This window comes from Myxocyprinus asiaticus, chromosome 12 (assembly GCF_019703515.2).
Source record: "Myxocyprinus asiaticus isolate MX2 ecotype Aquarium Trade chromosome 12, UBuf_Myxa_2, whole genome shotgun sequence".
NCBI lineage: Eukaryota > Metazoa > Chordata > Actinopteri > Cypriniformes > Catostomidae > Myxocyprinus > Myxocyprinus asiaticus.
Genome location: NC_059355.1, coordinates 21,246,299 through 21,270,728, shown reverse-complemented (window position 1 = coordinate 21,270,728; position 24,430 = coordinate 21,246,299). Strand labels below are relative to the sequence as shown.

The 24,430-nt window shown below is 39.0% G+C and overlaps 1 protein-coding gene and 1 non-coding gene across 2 annotated transcripts in view; both read right to left on the bottom strand.

Annotated features, from left to right (window-relative positions):
* Positions 1–24,430, bottom strand: part of LOC127449033 (syntaxin-8-like) — a 94,947-nt gene that overhangs the window by 26,389 nt on the left and 44,128 nt on the right. The window lies entirely within an intron of this gene.
* trnaa-ugc (transfer RNA alanine (anticodon UGC)) lies at positions 15,639–15,710 on the bottom strand. Its single transcript has one exon. It is a non-coding gene; the product is annotated as a tRNA-Ala (tRNA).

The window sequence follows — 24,430 nt, the reverse complement described above, 5'->3', positions numbered from 1 at the left end:
AACGGCCAAATAAAAAGTTTTTGGCTGCCATTATGTTGCAGATGTTGTTCAAAGATCACAAGAAGATTAGATGCTTTGTTGCATTTAATATTTTCCAAAATAAAAACACTGACTAGTTTATTTAGTAGACACCAGGGGCCTAATGTATAAAACTTTGTGTAGATTTCATTGAAAAAGAATAGGTGTGGACAAACTGCAGAATTAAGTGTATGTACAACATTTTTCAGATTTATAAAACCGCACACATGCCAGAACCTGCACAAAGTTCAGTTTATACATTTCTGTTAGCAGAGATCTCAAAGCTTTATTCCCCTTTCTGTCTCCTTGCCATTTTGTGCCTACACAACGTTTCTACATAAGGTCCCAGGACAGGCTGTTTTTTCATCAAATTACATAGATGAAAAAAAAGTGCACTTATTCAGTATTAATAGAAAATACAGTAATATGGAACCAGTTGTTAAATAGAAATGTCAAAATGAAGCAGTGAATCAAGGGAGATGGGGCTGTGCACAGGTGCGAATTCAGTGTTAAGAGAAGGTTGTGTGATGGTGCAGAACAGCATCTCTCTGCTCACGTGTCTGGGGCACAGGATTACTAGTGTAAGGTGCTGGGATCCATCACAGCTCACTAGGAGGAATTTACCCCTCTCTCTCCATGCATGCCCCACAGGAAGTCTGACTGGGCCTGCAGCCATGTGACTCTACCAGGGGGCCGTCACAAAAAAGGAGGTCTCCCTGAGAAACCCCTACTCCCTCTGCTCTCCATGCCGCTGCTGTAGAAGAACCACCTGGGTTTTACGGCTCGAGCTGGTGAGGTTCATATGGTGTCTGCCGTAATCAGATCCAGACAGCCATGCAACCTCTAGGCATTACTGTGACGGTGCAAAAACTAAAAGTTATTCAGCCCTGTGGTTTGGAAGACACAGACTGGCCATACCTGCATGCTCCTCTAGTCTAAATGCTTGGAGTATAATAGCATAGTAACAGTAACATCTCCGGAGTACACAACCGTTGAATGAAGGGTGTATCTCACGGAACAAGTCAAGAACAAGTTGGAGTCAACATTTCTGTCTCAGTTTATGTAACCTCTTCTCTGAAGTGTTTGAAGGGGCTGAATGCACGCCACTGATTTGTATAGCCTACAGTTGTGGCCAAAAATATTGGCACCCTTGGTAAAAATGAGCAAAGAAGGCTGTGCGGGGGGGGGGGGGTGGGGGGGGGGTAATCTCATAATTAAATATTTTTCTCCAAGACACATTTGCCACAATTATTGGCACCCCTAGAAATTCTTATGAGTAAAATATATCTGAAGTATATTCCCATTCATATTTTACATTTTGTAGTACACCTGGGTGACCAGGAACATTAAATTTTTCACCTATGTCTTCAGGGGTATAAATATGAGGTAAAACACAAGCCAAATTCCCTTAGTCATCCATCACAATGGGTCAGACCAAAGAATAAATTTATGATGTGCAGCAAAAGGTTGTTGAGCTTCACAAAATGTAAAGTGGCTAAAAGAAAACAGCTAAAGCATTGAAAATAATTAAGAAGTTCCAATCAACTGGAGATATTAAGAATCATCCTAAAAGAGGACGTGTCTAGATTGTCTCCACGCACGGTGAGGAGGAACAAGTTGTTTGGTAAGGTTTAAAGAAAAAAAAACTTCTGCTCATCTCCAACAACAAACTCAAGCATCTTCAGTTTGCCAGACACTACTGGAATTTCAAATGGGACCATATTCTATGGTCAGAAAAGACAAAAATAGAGCTTTTTAGCAGCAAACAACTGAGATGGGTTTGGCGCACACAGAGAGGTAGCCATATGGAAAACCTCATGCCCATGGATAAGTATGGTGGTGGATCTGTAACGTTGTGGGGTTGTTTTTATGCCAGAGGTCCTGTATATCTTGTTCGGACACATGGCATCATGGACTCCATCAAATACCAACAGATAAAAAAAATCAAAACCTGACTGCCTCTGCCAGAAAGCTTAAAATGGGTCCTGGTTGGATCTTCCAGCAAGACAATTATCCTAAACACACATCAAAATAACCACAAAAATGGTTCACTGACCACAAAATCAAGGTTCTGTCATGGCCATCCCAGTCCCCTGACCTGAACCCCATAGAAAACCTGTGGGTTAAACTGAAGAGGAGAGTCCACAAGTGTGGACTTCAGAATTGTAAGGATCTGGAGAGATTATGTATTATGAATGGTCTCAGATCCCTTGCCATTAGGCATTATAGGAGAAGACTCAGAGCTGTTATCTTGGCAAAGGGAGGTTGTACAAAGTACTGAATAAAAGGGTACCAATAATTGTGCCACACATATATTTGACTAAAATATTTATGTTTTGATTAAACTTGTGTTCTGTTTGTAATTGTTTGATATCCATTAGAGGATATATTTTTGTGCATATTTTGAATGAAAGATCAAAAGGATAAACAATAAAGACATATTTTTCACAGACTTCTTTGCTCATATTTACCAAGGGTGCCAATATCTTTGGCCACCACTGTACATATACAGCATATTATATATTTAAATAATGACAATTGCCGATGACAACTGTAAATTGTAATGCATTTTATATATCATGGTAAATTTGTTGTTATGCCTTTTATGTTGATTTCAATTAGATTAAAAAAAGATCACTGTATAAGTATCATTTATTGTAATACTATTAAAAATACTTATAGTAATATATTAATATTTATTAAATATAGTATTATTATAATAAGAATATAATGAGAAACAGCACTGACAATAATGAGAATTACCAACAAACAAACATCAATATGCATTACGGTAATTAGAATTTGAGGGGAGAAATTGCAAAAATAAAAAAAAAGTAAATTTATTTACTTGTCCTGAAAATAATACAATACTACAATAAAAAAAATAAAAATAAAAAATAAAAAAAGCTTTATTTTCTTTAAGCAAAATATATTTTCTTATGATTTGGGGAAGAAATGTGACCTGGAAATGTTTTCGTGAAGACATGTGAAGTACAGAATTGCAAGAGCTAATACAGACAGGAGGACTGTAGTTTCTTTCTACTACTGAGTGAGTCATCCGTGTAAACCACTGTGGTGAGAACAACTGTTGAAGAACTGGAACCTAAAGTAACTTATATAAATTATAACGTGTAGGAAATGTGTGTGCTCTAATTTTAAGGAGAATTGAGTATATAAGTGCTGTGATGAATGTATGTTTGTATGGGTTGTATTCCTGCATGTGTGTGTGTTTTAGTGAGGCAGTCCTTCCCACGGCACAGTTTCAAGTTCTGCTTGTTTTTCCTTACTGGTTCAATCACTACTGGGGCAGCGTGTTAATTTTCTGCAACTAACACAAGTAATTTCTCCTCCCGGCTATGACAGTGAGGGTTTGCCGCCACCACAATTCCTTACAACTGTTACCACTTGGCCCTGGAGCAGAACAGAGTTTAGGGGCATGTCTTTGCCAACAACAACATACAATATTGGCACCTCACTCTTCCCACATGGACCATGCTCTCCATTTGATGATATAATGCAGGCAATTACAATATTTACAAGAAATTGCGTGGAATGCCTCACATCCCGTTTCCTCACTGTTTTATCATTGATGTAAACACTCTCTCAGAGTTAGGATTAGTTGGACTGTACTTCATGTTGAGAGTTTACGAGTTTATAAACGGACACTAAGCTGAAAAAGGCTTGCTGAGTTTCAGCCAATAAGAAAATATACAATTGGGTCTAGCCACGGGTTCAACATGAAGGAACTAAGAAAAGATGTTTGTATGATTTTGACGCAAGCCATGAAATAATAACAAACAGATTCAGCTCTCCCCTGACGGGGTCATGAAACAATAAAATAAGCTTTATGTCTATCTATGTACAATCTATAGGCTCATTTATAACCATAATCAAATATGTCAACATCTAATCTCTGTCTTGGTATGTGGTAATGTAAAAGATGCTTTATACCCAAAGGCTTTAATAAACATCACTTCATGTGTGTAATCTTAAGCTTTTGACATGATTAACAAACACCAGAAAAGGTTCTTCTATCTGGATCAGTTTTCGTGTCCTCTTATTCATTTACTCACCCTCATGTAGTTCTAAACTTGAATGACTTTCTTCTGCGGAACATAAAAGGAGGAATTTTGAGGAAATCGAGAACTTGTATTGTTTTAAGTGGCCATTATGAATGGGCTAGCCAAATATCACTCATGAACGTGCAACGGATGTAAAGATTTTCACTGTAAAATTACTTACATTTGGTTTTGCTTCACACCAAAATCTATGGCATGCCTTCAAAAGACTTGAAATATGATGCACAAGTCGCATGGGCTACATTTCTTTAAGGTTTAAAGTAAGTCCCTATCAACTGAGATTGCATTGAAAAAACTGAAAATGGAGCGACATGAGGGTGAGTAAATTATTACAGAACTTTTTGTGGGAACAATTCCTTCAAATTTTAACCCATTTACCCAATGTGCAAAGTGCATCATATCACACAGCCCATCTATGATACACTGACACTGTCATTCCAACTAATTCTGTCATTCTGCAGTTGCAGATGGTATAAGTGTCAAGAAGACCATTTTCTTAGATTATCCCATCCAAGTCATAATGGATGTGCGAATCACAACAAAAACAATACTCAATGAATCCAGCATTCGTTTCACTCCCAAAGATGAATGTGGGAAATGATGCCTCAACAGCAGGATTTGAACACAATAAAGTGTTCACAAAGACAAAACATTAAAACTGAACTGAAAGTGTCAAAGGAAGAGACAAGATCTGGATAAACAGCCAGTGGAAGATCCATCTTTAAACACTGCATCTGGATCAACCTGTGGAGGTCTTTTTGATGGGAACTTTTGTGGGATTTCTGTCACGGAAAAAGAAAAGAGGAAAATATATATATAACCTAAACAACCCTAAAGCTGGTCTAAGCACTGTCTGGAGATGGATAGAGCCTTTACTCAATGAGCTTGACAGGGAGGTTCAGGAACAGAATTTGGTCTTCAACAGTTCTTTGTGTGTGTGTGCATAAATACTGGTATGTAGTGACACAGTCTAGGGTATGCTGAGGAAAAAAGAGAGAGAAAGTGAGACAGACACACCGCACATGTGTGTAAATTAGTTTCGCCATTGGATGGGGTTCACTTAAGCCATCTAAATCTGGCAGTGTTTGCACTCTTGACCATTCCACCTAAAGATTCATTGTTATATAGACAGCAGAGCGGATGGTGGGCCGGTGATTTAGTGTTTCTCAAAGGAAGAGCTCTCTTTTAAAGATGGGACTACAAAGTCAGATCCCAAATGCAAACCGTGCTGTCCTGTGAAGGTAGGGCATTGTCAGAGGAGCACAGGATTGTATGGGGAAGTGTAGATTTACTGAAACAAAAGGTCAGAAGTCTAGGAAACAAATACATCAGTCAGATTTGACAAACCAATCAGCGGTCAGACTGAGTGTAAAATAGGCACGTTATGGTTGTTGATGCTAATTAAAGCATTGTTTAAAAAATAAATAAATAAATAAAAACCACTGTAAAAGACACAATAGCACTCCTCAAATGTGCAGAAGTTTCATTGTGGGGATGGGGGCGTGACCATGTATCTGTCTGCGGGAGAGGGAGAGCGGTAAGGCTTGTCACCTGGGTTGTAATTAACACCCGTCTCTTGTTATAGTGATGGCGGAAGGAGACTTGTAAAGGCGCAGTGCGAGAGAGAGAGAGAGAGCGACCCGAGAGCATGGTGTCGACGTGTACGGAGTGCATTAAAAGTTTGTTATCTTCTTGAGTGTTGTGAAGAATCTATGTGAATTGAGTGTCGTTAAATACAAGTTGTAGAAGGCAGAAAATAAAAGACTTGCCTGCACTGCTTTGTTGTCTCCTGACTCCTCCATTGCCAAAAGAACCAAACTTTCCACAGTGGTGACAAAAACCCGGGAATTTGGAGGACAACGCCGATATGGAGTCTTCACCGCTGGGCGAAGTTATCAAGTCCCTTGCCAGCATCCAGCAGACCCGGCATCAAGCCCTCATGGAGTTATGCCTGGAGCAGGAACAGCACTTCCAACTTCTGCTCCAGGCCCAAGCGGAGGACCAGCAGGCGTTCCAGAGCCTGATCGACAGAGAGGAGGCTGGTGCTGCAACCCCCCGTGACCCTCATTAAGATTGGGCCAAATGACAATACGGAGGCCAACCTCGACCTGTTCGAGAAAACCGCCGTGGTGTGGAAGTGGCCGCCCGACCAGTGGGCGGCCTGCTTGTTGCCGTTACTCTCCGGGGAGGCGCAGCTAGTGGCCCAGCATCTTCCCGCCGCCAGCCTCCTCAACTACCAGGATCACAAGAAAGCCATCCTGCAGCAGGCTGGTCGTAGTCCGGAGCAGAGCCGCCAGCGGTTCCGATCCCTGAGGTTTGGGAGGCACGGCCACCCATTTGCCTTTGCCCAACAGCTCCGGAATGCCTGCCAGAAATAGTTGCTGGCTGAGGGGACCGGCGGCACCATGGACATTGTCGACCTGGTGGTAATGCAGCAGTTAATCTCCCAGTTTCCTCGTGGTATGGCCGAGTGGGTCCAGTGCCACGGCCCGACGTCGCTGGAAGAAGCCATCCAGCTAGCAGAGGACTACATGACGGCGTTTCCGGGAGGCAGAGCAGACTCTTTCTTCTCTCTCTCTCCTGCATCAGGAATTCACACCAGGAGATAAAGTACTTCTATTACTGCCCACCTCAAGCTCTAAATGACTCACCAAGTTGCAAGGGCCCTTTGAGGTCACATGGCGAGTCGGAGATCTCGATTATGAGGTTAAGCGAACGGATAAGGGAGGAGCACATCAAGTTTACCATCTCAACCTCCTAAAATCATGGAGGGAGGCGATCTCTGTGGCCTTAGCGATGGTAGTCCCCGAGAGGACAGAACTTGAGCCGGAGGTGACTCTCAAACCATATTTATTCACCCCGGTCCCGTGTGGAGACCACCTCTCACCGTCGCAGCTTACAGACGTGGCCAAGTTGCAATCGGAATTTGCGGACGTGTTCTCGCCTCTCCCCGTTTGCACGAACCTCATAGAGCACCACATCGGGACCACCCCGGGGTGGTGGTTTGTAGCCGCCCCATCGCCTTCCTGAACACCATAAAAAAGTTTGTTAAGGAAGAATTAGAGGTGATGCTTGATATGGGCATAATAGAAGAGTCGCACAGCGATTGGGTCAGCCCGGTGGTTCTGGTACCTCAGAGCAATTGATCAGTCCGGTTCTGTGTAGACTACTGCAAAGTGAATGCCGTGTCCAAATTTGACGCATACCCAATGCCTCAGATTGACGAGTTGCTTGATCGGTTGGGCGCGGCTCAATTTTATTCGACACTGGACTTAAAGGGTTATTGGCAGATCCTTTTAACTCCAATCTCCCGAGGAAAAACTGTGTTTTCCACACCTTTTGGCTTACACCAATTTGTAACCCTTCCATTTGGTTTGTTCACGGCGTTTCAGCGTTTCATGAAGAAAATTCTCAGACCCCATACAGCATATGCAACATCTGAGAGCTGTCCTGAGGTCACTGCGACAGGCGGGGCTCACGGCCAACCTGAAGAAGTGGGCGGAAGTTCGGTATCTGGGGTTCCACTTGGGCCATGGGCAGGTGCATCCCCAGGTTAACCAAACCGCAGCGATCACAGCCTGTCCGAGGCCCAAGACCAAAAGGAGGTGAGACAGTTTCTGGGGCTGGCTGGCTACTACCAAATGTTTGTGCCTAGTTACTCTGACGTCACCAGCCCTCTGACTGATCTCACTAGAAATGAGGCCCCTGATCGGTCCAGTGGACGGAGTCATGCTAGCAGGCTTTCCTAAAAATAAAATCTGTGCTTTGTGGGAGGCTGCTTTTACATGCTCCTAATTTCGCTCTCCCCTGGGGGCTGGGGTCAGTGCTCTCACAGGAGGTGGAGGGGGAGGATTGACCGGTGCTGTACATTAGTCATAAGCTCTCACTGAGGGAGACTAAGTACAGCACTGTGGAGGAGTGTCTGCCGATTAAGTGGGCCGTCCTCACTCTCCGCTATTACCTGCTGGGTGGGCCTTCACCCTCTGTTCAGATCACGCCCCACTCCAATGGCTCCACCGCATGAAAGATACCAACACGCGGATCATCCGTTGGTACCTGGCACTTCAGCCGTTTAAATTCGAGGTGGTCCACAGACCGGGGGCGCAGATGGCTGTGGGGGTTGGCAGGCTGGATGTTGCCCTGGCCTGAGTAGGGCGGTAGGGGTTGGGATGGGGCATGGTCATTTGTCTGTCTGCAGGAGAGGGAGAGCGGTAAGGCTTGTCATCTGGGTTGTAATTATCTCTAACACCTGTCTCTTGTTATAGTGATGGCGGAGGGAGACTTGAAAAGGAGCATAAATTCATCAGTTTGCGAGAAAGAGAGCGACCTGAGAGCACGGTGTCGACATGTACCGAGTGCATTAAAAGTTTATGCTATGAAGTGTAAAGAATCTACGTGAATTGAGTGTCATTAAATACAAGTTGCTGAAGGCAGAAAATAAAAGACTTGCCTGCACTGCTTCGTTGTCCCCTGACTCCTCCATTGCCCGAAGAACCAAAATTTCCACATTCATGTCTAAATTTCAAATGCATATGTTGCAGATTTTTTCTCACCCGAAGTAAAAAGGAGATACTGGCAAGTGGTACTGTTGGACATGATCAGTATTTTGTGATGCAATAAACCCATGACTCACAAACTCATAAAACATAAGAAGAAAACCTTCTCTCACTCAAAAATCTCTTCAAAAACGTTTCCTGGAAAATGAGAGATTGCTGAACCCAGAGCCTGAGGTACTAAGGTTGAAGATGCCAGAATTTCCTCCACACAAACAAAAATATGCACACACACCTCAGTTCTCATATGTACCACAGCAGGATGTTGCGGTTGCCAGGTTCAGCTCAAACTCCTCAATGCCAGGTAACACTGAACAATGATAGCATAATTAGAATGAGGGTACCAGCAGTGCAAAACAGTCACGTGGTGGAACATACGCATGCCATGACGGGATCTGGCAACCAACAACTACCCTCATACAACAGCGAGTGTTGACATCCATACTGGGCTAATGCAAAACAGGGATCTTATATTCAACACATTTTCATGTCAACTCTAATGTTACATTCGCAGGTTAAATGACTGACACCTCAATATACCTCAATGTTATTTAATGCTTCCCCCACACCTGCGTTTTATGCGAAACTGATTTATAAAGATGACCACAGGATTTTAATTAGCACAAACACGAGACCAGGTAAACCGCAGTCTCGAGAGCTGGCTTGCCAACAGAAACACTTACTTCAAGGCTGCTTAAATTGAACAGTTCTTTTATGTGCTGCTCTTACAGGGAAAGCGCAGTTTATATCTGTTAAAGATTCCTTCTTTCCTTTTTGCTTTTCCAGGTGCACTTGCTCACACATTTTTATGCAGCAGCAGACTTCTTCATTAAAAGTGACGAAAGAAAAATCACACGAGCACACACACGTGCTTGTATGACTGCATACAGTCTTACGTAGCAAGATGAAGCAGCTTTACTGCAAATGTTGTGCAATTTAGCTGAAGAACATTAAGGAATGGCTCATGATTTACTCAAAGGAAGACATGTTCTGAGGCACAAACTCAACAATTACTAATTTATATTTTACTTGCCTGAGCTCCATCGATAAATTAAAGCTGCCCCTCTCTGGCACTGAACTCTACAAGGTGAAGCAGCCGGTTAGTGGTCTCCTCTACTGCCCACTAGTGGCTGTGGACCGTCTTCTTCACATGTACTCAGTGTGGATATACTCTCTTAAAGGCTCCTCATGCTGTTTATTGAGTTTCCAGAGAACTTATAGAATCCATAACTTGCTAATGTCTAAATGCAATGAGTCATGCAAAAAGGCATTTGAATCTGAGCCAACAGCATTTCTTAGTTGCTCTTGTTTTTTCCATTAGCCTTAATGAGTCTGTGTGCTTTGATCGGATCCAAATTCCAGTGCAGTGCTGTATCTCAGATGAAAGGGTGGATACAGTGGAGCTCATTCTGGCACTGAGATGTGGGAATGGGGCAAAGTGAACTCTGGTCTCACTCATAAACTGTTATCTGTGGTAAGAGTTTACCTGAACAAGACATAAACTAATGACAAATGCAGCCAGACAAACACCATTATACTTACTGAATTTGACAATTCATCTGTCCACATGTGTCTATAAAATATTTTTAAAACTCCCAACAAATCCAGTTAACTAATAAGCATTTGTTTAAAGCTGAAGTTTTCTGCTATCCGATATGGTTATTTCATGATTCGGTTCAATATACAATATCGGTTTCAAATTTCAATATAATCTTGATCCGATGTAATAACACTTAAATAACAGAGAGTAAGACAGAATTTTTTTATATTTTGAAACAATGTTTGAGCAAAATGCACATTATAAATTCTGATCAAAATAATGTCCTTTAATACACAATATAAATGCTCAAAGTTTAAATAAGTGTTTCTCATATACATTTCTCTATAAGAAAATATCACAAACAAATGAGCCTTCAAAAATAGTGGGCTACATTCAGGCAGATCAGGTGCAAAACAAGCAATAGAACTGAACAGAACATCTCCTGAAAAAGTATGTGAAAGTGTATAGTTTTTAAAAAAAATTTATTATTATACTACGGGTCTGTTGAATGCTTGATTCTGAATGGTTGACGGACATTCTAAGGTGTGCAATTATTTTCCAGTAAACGCATGGCTATGAAGTAGTTCCAGGCCTTGACTGCATAACGGTTCCATATCAATTCGCCAAATTATCATTGTCATTTCAAAGAGCCCTACAGGCTGGGGCCTGGGTAGGTCAGCGAGTATAGACGCTGACCACCACATTCGAATCCAGGGTGTACTGAGTGACTCCAGCCAGGTCTCCTAAGCAACCAAACTAGCCCGGTTGCTAGGAAGGGTAGAGTCACATGGGATAACCTCCTCGTGGTCACGATTAGTGGTTCTCACTCTCAATGGGGCGTGTGGTAAGTTGTGCGTGGATCGCGGAGGGTAGCATGAGCCTCCACATGCGGAGTCTCCGCGGTGTCATGCACAACGAGCCACGTGATAAGATGCGCAGATTGACTGTCTCAGAAGCGGAGGCAACTTAGACTTGTCCTCCACCACCCGGATTGAGGTGAGTAACCGCGCCACAACGAGGACCTACTAAGTAGTGAGAATTGGGCATTCCAAATTGGGAGAAAGGGGATAAAAAATAAAAAAAAAGCCCTACAGGCTACCACAACAAAATAACCAATTAAAATATCCTAAATGTATTTAAATTTCGGTTGAAAAGTGCCCTCACTCTCCCTCGTCTGAGTAGTCTCACCCGCCCTTACACACGCTCACACACATACATACGCACGCATCCTCCGTTTTGAACTAGCAACGAAGGCTCGAGTTGTTTCAAAGTTAGATACACTTGATCAATAAAACAGTTTCTATATTATATGCAATATCTGTGGGAAGCACCCTCGCATCCCCCTCCTCCTCTCTTTCACTCTCAAACACACGTGGACACACATACATTATACGCATTACGCACACACTTACTCACGAGCGAAAAACAGAGCTGTCATGTCAGCGCGCACCTGCATCTCAGTAGGGGTGAAAACAGCTGTTAAGGTTTACAAGGGAAAAGCTATATACAAAAATGGTGACACTCGCTGCTGCTGAGAAGTGCATTACTTATATCTTGCCGATTTTTAAGCGATGTTAGTTCTGACGAGAGCTGCAACAAAAAAAGGTAATCCCAGAAGCGATCTCTCTCAGTTTCTAAGTTTCTCTCTTTCGGAAATTCAAAAACAAACTCACAAACAAAAGGCACACACACATGCACAAAACACTCTACCTTTGTACTTCAGTAAGTGCTGCAGTAAAGCAGCGCAAGCATCGCAATCCTCCATTGCTAGTTCTAAAGTGATGTTTTTTGAACTAGCAACAAAGAATTGGACTGTATTAAAGCAAGACGCTGAATCCGTGGCAGAAGAAAGTAGTTCCACTCACAAGAGCGTTTTAGGGACGAAATTCAGAAAATGTCTTAAAACCCTGAACGATGTCTTAAGGTGTGGTAACCGTGGTATAAGCGGAATAACTGACTCCGGCCCATGTAATTATTGAAAAATAATGCACACCCGAGGTGTGCGTTGTGACCGCATTACCACCTCAGGTGTGCATTATTTTTCAATTATTTAACGGTCCAACATAAATTATTCTGTACTTGTATAACAAGTGCTAAAAATGGAGCGTCTTCCAGTGTTCCGGTTTATTAACGAGAGAATTCTCTCGGTTTGTGCTGTGTGATTAAAATAATTTTTTCTTTTTCTTTTTTCTTTTTTATCTGACTGCAAAGAACAGAAAGGATATTAAAATACATTATTCAATGAAATTGGAGTGCATGGATCTAGTCTTTAATGAGCACACATTACACAGAAGAAATGTTCTGTTTTAACTTCAAGCACTTTTCAACATTACAAGGCAATTTTCCAGGTATTCCAGTATTTAAATTTCTAAAAGCAAAATTCACAAACTTTAAGCACTTCAATGACCTTATGGGAACCCTGTAAACAGTAGGAGTAAAATAATTTTTCAGTCACATGGCTTTTTCCTCACAGCAGCTATATTTGTGACCATAAGTAGGGAGAAGCAATGGCATTAAATGAAAAAACAACCATGAAATTATATTAAAAATGTAACTACCATTGTGTTTTACTTATGTTATCTTATGTCTCTTTGGGGCATTGTTAATTCAAAAGTTAATATATGTATTTTAATTATAAATATTAAAAATATATTATATCAAATACATATTATTTTAAATATACAGTATTTTCCACATCAACTTGCTTTTTATATTTTAGTCCAGTGGTGTGAATAAGGTCTGTCATTCATAATATTATGATGTGTTGTTTATTGACCATCATAAGTATATAAACATTAAATATATACAGTATATTGACATTATATTGCTTTTTTATTCATTACAATGTGCTACAGTTATCACACACCATTGAAATCTTGGTGAATTTAACATCATCCTATGAGCATTTACAGTTTAACTGTATCCCACTCAATTATGTTATAAATTGAATTGTCACAGGTAATGGCAACTAACATGTCAAAGATGTTTGAGGTACAATTTCAAAGCTTCAGGCTAAACATTTTCTGAATAAATAAGCAAAAACCAACAAGCGTTTTATCCCTGCTCCTTCATTGTTGCTCAAATCAAAGCCATTTGAAAGATATAACTAAAAGAAACAGCATTTTGGCTCTGATAAGTAATCAGCAGTATCGCTTTATCAAGCTTTATAAATAGAAACAAAAGTTTCACTGACTTTTGCCGCATCATACACCAGAGCACACTGACGATATATGGGGTTTGGTCACAAATATGGCTGCATGTTCATACCGTGACATCACATTAAACAGGTCAATACTGCTCAATCTGGGATACGGTAGATTATAGTGGACTTAAAGGATAATATTCTAAAATAAAAACTTCACAAATCTAAATGGAAAAGAATCAGAGAGTAACACTTAAAAGCATCAATGTTAAAGCCTGGTGTGGTTTGGGACGCTGATCAAACATGTAGCTGTTAGATCTGAGGGTCCTCCTTTCTGACTCGTTCCTGTGTTTCAAATGCTAATGATGCAGAGGTTTGTGAAGCAAATCTGAGGTCTGAAGCTCTGACTCCTGTTATCGCTACCATTGAATCTCATCAGCCTGATCTGTTTACCTTGCTGGTTTCAGAAACTATGGGCCGATAGATAATACATCAAACAGCTCCCGCAGACAAAGCTTCCCTTTCTGAATCACTTCAAAAGCTGCCCCATGGAAACCCGCGTAAGAGGTGATCGTGAGCAAACCACGCTCTCTCAAAAGGAGGGTTGCGGTTATGAGGGCCCTCTACGACTGCCCTCTGTGATGACAGTGTCAGGTGGGTTACAGTGTTGCCATTGGCAGGAGAGGCTGGTTTGAACAGCTGTGCTAACAGAATGCAACGTCAGCCGATGATGGAGGTACAATAAAAGGAGGATGAAAGACAATATCAGCACCTTTGTGCCTTTCTGCATCTGACATCATATAGTGCAAAATCAATTCTTCCACCTGTATAATCAATGAGGTGGGACTGTCCCACAAAGAGCCAATGTAGCATTTGTTGCAATCTGTCCACAGGCTAGATGAGGTTTTGAAGGGATAAGAACTGTGCCATGAAATCAGCCTTGGAAATCTGTCTGATACTGTGGTGACATTAGCCATAATCCATCATCTGAACATCATGAAGGTACCACGTTCATCTGTACAAACAATAGTACTCAAGTATAAACACCATGGGACCACGCAGCCATCATACCGCTCAGGAAGGAGACACATTCTGTCTCCTAGAGATGAATGTAGTTTGGTGCAAAAAGTGCAAATCAATACCAGAACAACAGCAAAGGACCTTGTGAAGATGCTGGAGGAAACAGGTAGACAAGTATTTATATCCACAGTAAAACAAGTCCTATATCAACATAACCTGAAAGGCTACTCAGCAAGGAAGAAACCACTGATCCAAAACTGCCATAAAAAGCCAGACTACAGTTTGCAAGTGCACATGGGGACAAAGATCTTACTTTTTGGAGAAATGTCCTCTGGTCTGATGAAACAAAAATTAAACTGTTTGGCCATAATGACCTACATTATGTTTGGAGGAAAAAGGGTGAGGTTTGCAAGCCAAAGAACACCATCCCAATCGTGAAGCATGTTGTGGGGGTGCTTTGCTGCAGGAGGCACTGGTGTACTTTACAAAATAGATGGCACCATGAAGAAGGAAAATTATGTGGATGACTGAAGCAACATCAAGACATCAGCCACGAAATTAAAGCTCAGTTGCAAATGGGTCTTCCAAATGGACAATGACTCCAAGCATACCTTCAAAGTTGTGGCAAATTGGCTTAAGGACAACAAAGTCAAGGTATTGGAGTGGCCATCACAAAGCCCTGACCTCAATCCGATAGAAAATTTGTGGACAGAACTGAAAAAGTGTGTGCGAGCAAGAAGGCTTACAAACCTGACTCAGTTACACCAGTTCTGTCTGGAGGAATGGGCCAAAATTCCAGCAACTGATTGTGAGAAGCTTGTAGAAGGCTACCCAAAAAGTTTGACCCAAGTTAAACAATTTAAAGTCAATGCTACCAAATACTAACAAAGTGTATATAAACTTCTGACCCACTGGGAATGTGATGAAAGAAATATAAATACTACTATTCTGACATTTCACATTCTTAAAATAGTGATCCTAACTGACCCAAGACAGGGAATGTTTTCTACAATTAAATGTCAGGAATTGTGAAAAACTGAGTTTAAATGTATTTGGCTAAGGTGTATGTAAACTTCTGACTTCAACTGCAGTTTAAGAGAGTGTTGTCCCTACTTTGACCAAGTTGATATAGGTATCATTCAGTGAGGAGCATTTCAGTCCAGCTGGAAGCTTATGGCAGGTAATTTTGGTGAACTCCATCCTGAGCCAATGCTTCAGACAGTGGCTCATGATGAATCCCATGTCTTTGAGTTTGCATCAATTCATCCTTTGTGATAAGTTTCCCTTGGAGATGCTGGGGATTGAACCCAGGACCTCATACATGCAAAGCATGCGCTCTACCACTGTGCTACATCCCTAAAAGTAAAATAAAAGTAATCCATATGACTCCAGAAGTTAAATCCATGTCTTTAGAAGCAATATGACAGGAGTGTTGAAAAACAGTTCAATATTTAAATTTCCATCTTTTTTTACTCTGAATCTCCACTTTCGACCAGTCCTATGAGCGTTCACGAGAAGACAGAATACTTCAGTATTTTTGGCGATTCACATTCTTTGTGCATATTGCCACCTACTGGGAAGGGAGGGATAAATGAAAAGCATAAATAAATAATATTTTCACAACAGCCCAGTAAGTTTTCCACAAAGAATGTGAATAGCCAAAAAAAAAAAAAAAAAAAAAAAAACAGAAGAAGAAAAGCTGAGTCATCTCATGAAGGTGCATAGGAGGGCTTGTCAAATGTTTTTAAGCTGACTTTATATACTTTTTGGAGCTTCAAAGTTTTGGTCACAATTCACTTGCATTGAATGGACATACAGAGCTCAAATATTCTACTTAACATCTCCGTTTGTGTTCTGCTGAAGAAAGAAATTCATACACATCTGGGATGGCATGAGGGTGAATAAATGAAGAGAGAATTTTCATTTTTGGGCACTTTAAGCAGTTATTTGATTAAAACTTTCCCCACTGCCGTAGCTCTCAAACTGCATATGTAAATATTAAAATATGGTACATACAGACACATTGCGCAAGGTCTGACATCGTTGATGCCAAATGTCACTGGTCTCGTAATTGAACACAACGCACAAGGTCTGAACATGCAAAAGTGCATGAATTTGGAATGACACTGGGATGATTAAATTATGACAGAATTTTCATTTTGGGCTGAATTATTCTTTTAATGAGGCATTAAAACATTCCCAGTCTGCAATGCTGTATTACTTTCCATAGAAGGAGTTAGGGCTGCTCGATTATGGCAAAAATCATAATCACGATTATTTCTGGTCAATATTGAGATCACGAATATTTAACACGATTACTCATTGACTTTGGAAATATCATGCATTTATTGAACTTTTAAAAAAAACTTGTCTTTTAAACAGTGTATTTCCTTGAACTTGAAATGTAAACTGCAATGTGTAGGGGAGGAGGCTATCATATGATAATTATTTTGTTACGTATGGTAGTCAAATAAAGGAAAGCCTCCATTGCCATCATTTACAGCAGGGGTGCTCACACTTCTATTGAATGAGATCTACTTTTTCATCATGTTATTGCAGCAAGATCTACCATGTACAATAAAGGCTATTAGTGTTGTCACGGTACCAAAATTTCAGTAGTCTGTACTGATACCAGTGAAATTTCACAGTTCTCTATACCAATTTCGATACCACAGCAAAAATATGCTAATATGACAATGTGTTATTGAACACACCAGTTTAGTTATTTTTAATTATTTACTAATTATTTTAATAATTATAGTTTAATAATTAAAGTTTAATTTCATCATCAAAATGGTGTCTAATCAATACATTCTTAAAACTTTTAGCAAGTGAAAATAGAACTTTTCAACATGTTATTGCATTTATTTGCCAAACTGTTATTCAACAGCTGTTTTGCTTGTGATATTTTGATTATTATTATTATTATTTTTACAGTGAATATTATTACATTTTACTATACAGTAATACATTTTTATTGTATTTCAGGCATCTAGATTTTATTTTGAATCATGCTTTATGACGTTTTTTTTTTTTTTTTTTTTTTTTTTTTTTGTCGAAAAAGGTTCACTTTTCCAGATAAACAGTTTGTGACATGGATCAGTGTGATCGTTGAAAACTTTTTTGTCATGTCTGAAATCTCATCTGTTTCCACTGGCCTTTGAGTTTGACAAATGAATTGTAGGAGACAGTTTTGGAGTGTTTGTATTTTAGATTACTGGTGTTTGTCTATGTGGTAATTTTGAAATGTTATGTTTTAAATTTTATTACTGTGAAGCACAGAAGTCAACTCTGATGTTTTAAATACAATATAAATAAAGCTGAGCTGAGATTAAAGTGCAAATGCTGTGATTTTAAGTACATTAATATATATTTTAAATTTGCTGCGTGTTTCACAGTGGATAAGTGATCTGCTCTGTCATCTTATATAACGTGAATGATTCTCAATGTCTGAAGATTTTTTTAGTGGATGAGCGGTCGGATTTATTTAAAGTACGCAGCTCGTCCACAGTACGATTGCAGCCTTTAGCGTTTTAATAAATCACACTAGGACATGTCACAATTTTAATTTGATTAATTGTCCATTTCAGTGTACAAGAAGTAACATAGCAGGCGTTCAGAATAAGCCTGTGAGCATTTTAAAGCTGTCATGTGTCAGTCATACTGTGCGCTGGTACCGGACAGAGTCGGTGCTTGTTACTACAGAAACGCTGGTATCGTTACATCTTTTTTATTTTAGTATCGACTTGGTACTGATGCTCCAGTGTTATGGATCAACTGGGGATCGTATTAACCGGGGATAAGCACGTGCACGTGAATAATTTTACTTTTCAGCAGATTCGTTTAATGTGAATTGTCTAGGAGCAAAAAAAAAGACCATTTGCACATTATAAAAATGTTGGTGTCATTATTAACCTAGTTTTTTTTCATCTATGTCTGTTCTAATGAATTTGACAGTTCAAGAGCGATTTTAACCATTTCACAGGGTAACATGGTTGCCCATGTTAATGTGGGACATTGGCTTGAACTGGCGATTACAGTAAATTTCAGGTTGAATTCTTTTATTTGCAACACTAAAGCATCATATTCTGATCATATACCACCAATAATAAACTTTCAATTGCTTGTATTTTTTTTTAATGAATAATGGCTTGATGAACTAATAGTTTGAGTAACTTTCTCCGACCATTAAATAAAACAAAGTGAACATTAGTTATAGGTGGGACACTGATCCAGTGGTAAGTCATACTGGCAGTGAACATAGCAACCCGGGTTCAAATCCCGATCAATCAGGACAAATTTAAAACTTTGCTGCAGTTTATGAAGTATTTTTAACAGGTCTATTGAAAACAATTCTGTAAATCATATACACAATTTATTATATTGTTTTAAATAATCAAAATTGAAACTGAATGTAACAGCCAGAAATTACAGTATACTCTACTGAATTTTCTGAGAATGGTTGAATTACTTAAAAAAAAAAAAAAAAAAAAAACGACTTTTCTAAAGTTTACAGGCTTTTTAAAATTGTCAAACAATTTTAAGATTTAAGATTGAAAATCTTAAGATTTTGCCTAACAAACAAAATCATGTTTCTGAAGAACTTTCTCATGCTTTCTCAGAGTACCATTTATTCTTACCTATTGGTCAATTTGGCCTTTGTACTTGCTCTCCACCAAAAACATTGCACTGTTCTAAAAGACACTTTAGGCAGTGTCATGGGTAGTCATACATACAACATTGTCATGCACAGAACCTTTGAAAAGTAAAAGATGCTATTATTATTATATTATTTCTTTTTTGTATTAAATTTTTTTTTTTTAATACAAATATTTTTATTAAAAGTAATTTAAGAGTACAGGCCTGTTGTTGACACATATAAGCCTATGATGCTTTAGTGTTGCAAATAAAAGACTTCCACATGCGATTAACTACTCTGACAAATGTATTCACCAGTTCTCATTCAAACCAATGTCCCACGTTAACATGGGCAATTCACTCTTAAACTGTGTCAAATTAATTGGAACAGACATCAATCATACAAAGCGGTTAATAATGAAACCAAAAAAAATTATGATGTGTAAAACGCCTTTTCTTGGCTCCTTAGCAATTCACACTGAACGAAGTAAAATTATTCACGTGCACACACACATCCCCAGTTAACACGATTCCCAGTTGATCCATAACACCGGTACTTTTGTCAACACTAAAGGCTAAACATTATCACAATACCAAAATTTCAGTAGTCGGTAGTGAAATTTGACGATTCTCAATAACAGCTTCAAAACCAAAATAAATAATACCTCAAACTAATATGTTAATTATGGAAGAATGGTTTCAAGTTCTTAAGTAATTATTCAAGACTAGTAAACTGTCAGTAATAAAATAATAATAAAAAAATAGCAATGAATGGAACAAATTACAAATTCAGAAAATTCAGGGCTTTTTTTAACAGCTTTAAAAGTTAACAGCAGTAGGTTAAGTTTTCAAGTAAACATTCAGAATGAAATGCAACATAAAACTACTACTGGTCTTCACTGTATGATTATAATACATTAATACTTTTTAAAGCTACTAAAGTTACCCAGTCAAGAGCAGTGAGTGTTTTCTAATTTTCTTGTTATGGTTGCTTGATAATTATAATGACACAATACACTAGAAGGAAGCAGGTCTGTTAGCTTACATTTATACTTACAAGTCCAACATTTTAATACAAATCTGCTTTTTTCTCCGCTGTTTGCATTCACTTTAGAAATTACTCTCTGTGTTTACATGAATACCTCACCAAGACGGGCATTTTGGCTGTGAAATGTATTTGACTGTTCAGGCGCAAATTAGTGCGAGCATTTTCGGAACATACGAGCATGTTCAGCACACACACATACGCCGTCTATCAATCAAACAGGGCGCAGCTGTTACTAGATTACGTGCTCTTGATTCATTTCAACAGCAGAATAAGAATATTCACTTTCTAATAAGTGACTCAGGCCTAGGCTTTCACGAATATTTCAAGAGTTTTAATCAGTCTGTTTGTCCGGTCAGCTAAGTACAATTCTCTTTTACTTGCCACTTCAAAAATCCACTTGTCAACAAGCATTACTGTCGAGCCCTGATTAAATATTGTATTCAGCATTCTCCAATAACAATTTTTTTTCTTCTGCAGTATAGCTCCTAAAGTAAATGTATGTTGTTTTAAAGTTTGAGATATTATTTTGGAAAACAAGCCAAAAAATTCTAATCAAAAATGCATTTTGTTCCAGTGTATGATGGGCTAAGACAACACTCTCTCACCTTTATGTTCACTTCAATCCATCTTTAACTCACAAAAAACAAATTACTCTTCCTAATAGAGCTGCGTATTGCAGATTTTCTTCATGATAAGATACACACAGTGAACGTGACATATATTATGATTCACTACGTCACGAGACTGCACGTTATAATTTAGCTGCAGCAAATGCGTGTGAGTGACTAGCGTCCCCACGCCAGAGTGTGCATCAGCCAGGAGAACGTTCAATCTCTTCCCCGGTCACTTCACGCAACTCATAGATGTGCTGCTGACCGCACAGAGAAATGCCAGTTTTGGAGTTTATTTTCAAAACCTGCTTCCTTATTATGTGAACTTTAATAAAGTGTGCTTTAAAGATATAATGCCTGGGTATTTTATTGCGAAACAGAATGCGGCACAATAATAGTTTTATCTCGATTATCTTGTTTTCATAATCGTTGGAAGCCAAAATCATAATTGAAAATAAAATTGTATTAATCGCCCAGCCGTACAAGTAGTCATTTAGCAGATGCTTTTAGTTATTATTGGTACAATCTCCCTTAAGTAACCTTGAGTTAAATGCTTTCTGGTTACCAGATCTGGACTTTAGCCACTACACCAGCTTTCCCTTTCACAAAGCATCCTCATAACCACATTATTTTAGTGTCTATAGTGAGTACCTGCTGCTTCTACAAGCAGCATCCATACAGATATTCTCCGTATCTTCACATCAACCTCTCACCACCTTCGCTCCCTCCTCTTAGACACATACATAATTCTCTCGCTCTACAATCTGAATGAAATCAGTGGAACAGGATAGTCTTCAGACCAGCCCACAGACCACTAACACCTCACACAGACTGTCTAACAACCTACCACAAAACCACCTACTCAGTCACTTACTAATGAAGTAATTCCTTTCAAAGACGATGATGATATAAAAAACAAAACAAAACAAAACAAAACAAAACAAACAATTACTATTACACTTACCAGACCTTAGTTACGTTATACAGAACAGTCTTTAATTTTTCGCAAATAAAAGCCTTGTTCTCATTCGTGTCAAATCTACCCTAAATAAGGTCCATAGTATTTCCTAAAAAGATTTAGTATTTCCGAAAGAAATTTGTACTGTGTATTCCTCAGTGCTGAACATCTCTGGACAACAACAAATGTTTTGTACAGTTCTGCTCCATCTTGATCTTTGATGTATATGGCTAAAGCTACGTAAACCAAATATGCACAAGAATCCAATGTTTGTTTGTGTGTGTGTGTGTGTGTGTGTTTGAATTGTGGCTTGACTAAGAATCTTCTAAACCTCAACGCTTCCTCTAGCTCTGAATGGGAACCACATGCGCCGACAGAGTCTGGTTGTTTCCTATTCACTCTCCGGACTGGCCCAAACTGCCCTGGGGCATAAGTCAGCCTTTCCTCCCTCAGTCCAGCACTGCGGATAAATGTTCCAAACCTATGCGGTTAGCAAGTTACCAATTAGACCTGTGCAAACAGAGCTCCAATTTGTTCTTGCTGTCACCCATTATGACACCCCTTGAGTCAGGCGAGAATGGTATATGCTAAGGTAAAACATAATAGCAGGGAATCCTTTCACCCTTAAAATTGGGGTTGGGGGTCTTAAAAAGGACTACCAGCTGAAATTGCAGCCTCCCCACCACATGGCAAACTCACTTTCCCCATAAAGTGGAGTGAGCTCCAGGGAAATATTACTGCCTGCATGAAGACGTTAAGAGAAGTTTACAGGCAGACCATACACATTCCTACAGGCTTAGGCAACACCACTTCAAAAGTAAATCTGAAGGGCAGAGAATGGGTGTATGGGTGTGTGTGTGTGTGTGTGTGTGTGTGTGTGTGTGTGTGTGTGTGTGTGTGTGTGTGTGTGTATAAATGAGAGAGAAGAAGCAAAAATATATATTTCACCCTTCTAAGAGCTCAACCATAAAAAGCTATGAAAACAGGGCAGGTGGGTAAACACATCCCTGACAAGTGAGTATAAGCTCCTCTTTTAAATAATCATCTGAAATGTTTGCACTAAAACAGACTCCATATAGTGACATATAGACTCCTCTGACTGTATAGAGTTTAATTAATCACCTTCCCATTGTTTGACTGTCTACATCTGCACATTCCATTCAGTTTGTTTTGTACATATTATTAGAAATAAAAAATTAATAAACAGATGAACTCATGGATCCACAATGCCTTTCATCCTACATTTTATTTTTTCATTAAATATCACATTAGTTTGCGCTCTCCTCTTTCCAAAATAACTGAGTGTAAGCAACAAAACCTGTCAATGCCAAACAATCTGGATGTCATTGTATGAGCATACTTTACATCAGAGTGGAATCAGTGTGGACATCTGGATATGATCTGAAGTTATGAAAGGGGGGGGAGCTCCCATAACCTACCTGAGAGCATCTAAACCCCATACAAGGTAAGGCAGATGATTAAATGGAGAGGAAACATTCTCTTCTCTACTTCCATTTTTATTGTCTGTGCTAAACAGAAAAAAATCTGTGGCGGTACTCCCCCTCGCCGTCTGACATTTTAAAAGAAGTGCTGGCACACAAGAATAGTTACCGGTGCTGTCATTTCAATTTCACCTAATTACCCGTACTGCGTTCCAGTGTGTACCTGCTCACTTCGAACACTGGATATAAAATGCAGAATTGGTATGATGGAAAATGCATGATTCTTTTAAATAACCATATTCACAATCATATAAAGCATTGCGGATGAGACCATTGCAGATGCATAACATCAATTTGCTTCATATTAATATAGATATCAATCATATAGATTTCAATTGCAGAATCACAAACCTCTACCATTCCTTTGCCTTGAGAATTCTGATAGATCGCTAACTAATGATTCGATCGGGGATGTGATTCAAGCTTACTGCATTTACTGATAAGATAACATTTGGGAAGGGATCCTTTTGACACATTTTTTTCTTGATTAAAGCTTTGTTTAAAGCAGGGGTTCTTAAACTTTCTCAGCCCAAGGGCCACATAAGAAATGTTGTGTTTCCCTGGGACCCATACATACAACACAGTGTAATATGCTGTATTTGCTACAGCCTTCATTTGTTTTTTTTTTAAAGACTAAAACAATTGATATACACTACCGTTCAAAAGTTTAGGGTCACTTACTCATTATTTTTTATTTTGTTCACATTTTAGAATAATAGTAAAGTCATCACAACTATGGAATAATAGAAATGGAAATATGGGAATTATGTTGTTACTAAAAAAAAATCCAAAATAAATCTAAACTATGTTATATTTTATCATCTTCAAAGTGGCCACACTTTGCCTAGATTTGGCAGAAATGTACTATTTGCATTTTCTCAACCAACTTCTTGAGGTATCACCCTGGGATGCTTTTTAAACAGTGTTGAAGGAGTTCCCATCTATATGCTGGGCACTGCTTAACTATTCGGTCCAAGTCAAACATTTTAAAATAAAATGTTAGTTTTGTAATTAAATAAATTAATATGTTGGCACAATTATATTTTTGTCAACAAAACTAATTTCAAACATTTAAGCATACGCCTTCAGATCAAAAGGTTTTTAAGATCATGAGAAACATTTCAGGCAAGTGACCCCAAACTTTTGAATGGTAGTGTAAATACTTTTAAAAAATCATTATTATTCTTTCAAAAGACTTTAAAAAGAAATGTTTTACTAAAAATATACATTTCACAAAAACATTCTCAAATTGAAGATATAAAAATGTCAAAGTTGAAACTGATAAAATCAATTCAATCCAAATTTAAAATATCACTTAATA